This window comes from Silene latifolia, chromosome 9 (genome assembly GCF_048544455.1).
Source record: "Silene latifolia isolate original U9 population chromosome 9, ASM4854445v1, whole genome shotgun sequence".
Taxonomy (NCBI): domain Eukaryota; kingdom Viridiplantae; phylum Streptophyta; class Magnoliopsida; order Caryophyllales; family Caryophyllaceae; genus Silene; species Silene latifolia.
Window position 1 is genome coordinate 112,308,471 of NC_133534.1, and position 2,928 is coordinate 112,311,398.

Consider the following 2,928-nt stretch of genomic DNA (forward strand, 5'->3'; position numbering starts at 1 on the left):
GAAATTTTAAATCGAAGTTTAACAGAGCTTCGGACACAGATATGTGAGATAATACGGAGTATATATGAAGAATCAAAGTAACATGGACTTAAGCATTTAAGCTTATAAATTCGTCATATGAATATAAGGGCGGACTTACAAGTACGGTACAACTGGTATAATAGCAAAAGGGACGACATTGCTAGAGCTACAGAAGGTCCGATTTGTAAAAGAGAAAAAACAATGAGCTGAAAATATGGAAAGCTGTACTAAAATTTTGATTTTGTGAACAACTTTACCATATGTAGGGGAAGACAGCATTGATTCAGGAACTAACTAAATCGGGAACTAACTTAAACAACAAAATTTGGCAGGACAGTAGTAAATCCCTTCATATCGCTTTAAATTCACACCCAAACATCGTCAACTACTAAACTCATGAATTTCAGTGACAAACTGATTTGGAATATCAAAATTTCTGGTGTTATGGAGTTGAGGGTTTTATTGTGACCAGCCAACATACTTGAGTACATGACTCGAATCAATTTCCGGAACAAGAAGGGTTTGTGAAGGTCAAGACATGCGATTCTACCTTATGTTTATAGACAAGTTAACAACTAACAGCTAACCTAATTTGTGAGTTAAAACCCGTTAGCATAGAACTATACGCGACTAGTATATATTTGTAAATTGTAACTCGAGTATATCCCTACAAGCCATAGCTAGCTCAAGGCCAGCAAATAATAGCAATACCCCTAGGACTCCGACCGGGAATTGGTCCAATAATTTTATGATTGAGCCCCCTAAGACAATGCCTAGTATCAACTTGGCTGTACCCAAAAGCGCGACACACCCTCCACTCCTACCTCAAACTTGTCTTGTCTGCTAGGCCTCCGGCACCATGACAACATGGCATAGCACCAAACCAACACCCAACTAAGTTCATCATCCCAACAGTCGCCGAGATAGACGTGGCTGTAAAATCCTTTTCCGGAAAAAGATCAGCTGACAATTTGCACACAGCGATAACAGAGTTTAGTACAGACAAGGGCAATTGTGGAATTGTACCCTTGAGAAACCCGTCTTTCCATGCTTGCTTAGAGATGTTGACAAAATGGATAGAAGAAGGTCCAAACTTGAAACCCTTCCCTATTTCCTTTGGTCCAGTAGCAATTGCCAAAATTACCCCCAACATGAAGATGATAAAAGCACTAGGTAGAGCATACAAAACCCTCCTAAAACCCGTCTTTTCGCCTTTATCATTCCCATTATTACCCAAATTATACTCATCATCAGTTTCCCTCTCCTTTCCACCACCATTCACAAGAATAATAAAACAAGCACAAATAATAGCCAACAACAAACCATCCAAACCCAACCAAGGTCTATCACCTACACTCTTAGACTTAACAAAATCTTGATTAGATCTTATATACTTGACAGCAGACATTGCAAATGATAACCCTTGTGACAATTGAATACCTCTAACAACAGAAAGAGGAATTAACCAATACACAAGCTGCATAAGTTGTGTAACACCAAGTACAAATAAAATTCCACCTGTGCAAATACCAGCAGCCATGATTTCAGGGATACCAAAGTCAGGATTGGCTATTGCGACGGCGGCGATAGACTTCATGGGTTGTACAGGCATTGGTACACCATAGATAGCACCAGTGACTATGTTATAGACACCAGTGAAGATAAGGGTAGTGCCCAAATCAAGATTTCTTGCCAATGTTAAGGCTAGGACTATAGGGATAAAAGTGCCCAAATCCCCCATTGCACCATTTAGTTCCCCCCATTTGGATTTAAAACTAAGGTTTTGTTTAAGGGTAGCCCAGATAATAATACCACAGGATTGGCAAGGAACAATCAATTGCCTCAATTTGGGTAAAAATTTAATCAATCATATAAATTTTACATAACATCATCATGCTATTGTTATAACACGGAAATGATATCTTCAAATTACAAAATTGAATAAATTTAAACAGGAAACTTACCTTTGTCAATGGTGGTGAAGGAGGAGTGCGGCGGTGCTCGATGACTGTGAAGAAGGAGAAAACGCGGTCGGCGATGGAGAATCCGGTGATGTGCGGTGGTCGGCGACGGAGAATCTGGGGATATGCGGTGGTCGGCGACGGAGAATTTGGTGATGTGCGGTTATGGAATGAGGAGGCAGAGAGGGAGAAGAGAAAGAAAACGTTTGGTTTGTGATACAGTCGTCCGTATTATTATTATATCCAATAGTGGTTCTCATGGTTCTCATTATACTAGTGGTTCTCACCAGGATCCCGACCTATATATATATATATATATATATATATATATATATATATATATATATATATATATATATATATATATATATATATATAGGCGGGATCTCGTGAGTTTGGTTCTTATGGTGAGTTGTGAGTTTGGAAAATCTCAGCCATTAGTTAAGAGGGAATAGATGGCTAAGATTGAACTAATAAAAACAACATACAAATACTAATAAAAGGAAAGACCTGACATCTCCTTTCTTTCAAAAATTAAAAATTTAAAAAATTGATCCAAATACTTCTTCACCGCGGCCAACATCTTCTCAAAATCAAACCTCTCCATCATCATCATCGTTTCAGATAATGTCACCGTATGTAGCAACATCGTGAATTCGAGATCAATCACTAATTGTGTTCATAATTTGATTGTGAATCCATCTGTTCGATTCAGATCTCATATTCTTTTGTTGAAATTGTATGTAAATTTCGTTCTTTCTGCTGATGTTCTTTCTATCCGTGTGAATTGGTGAAGGACGAAGTAAAATGGAGGAGTGAAGGTGATGTTGATTGATGATGTCGTGGTGAGTGACGGAGCAACATGTTCTGTGACAGAGAACGGAGCCGCTGATTTTGCGTTGGTGTGAGACGGAGGAGCAGTTTAGGCGAGATGCAGGGGAAGGAA

The 2,928-nt window shown here is 38.8% G+C and overlaps 1 pseudogene; it reads right to left on the bottom strand.

The window, feature by feature from the left end:
* Positions 1 to 651: 651 nt before the first annotated feature.
* On the bottom strand, positions 652 to 2,598 carry LOC141601473 (molybdate transporter 1-like; annotated as a pseudogene).
* Between the last annotated feature and the right edge of the window lie 330 nt (positions 2,599 to 2,928).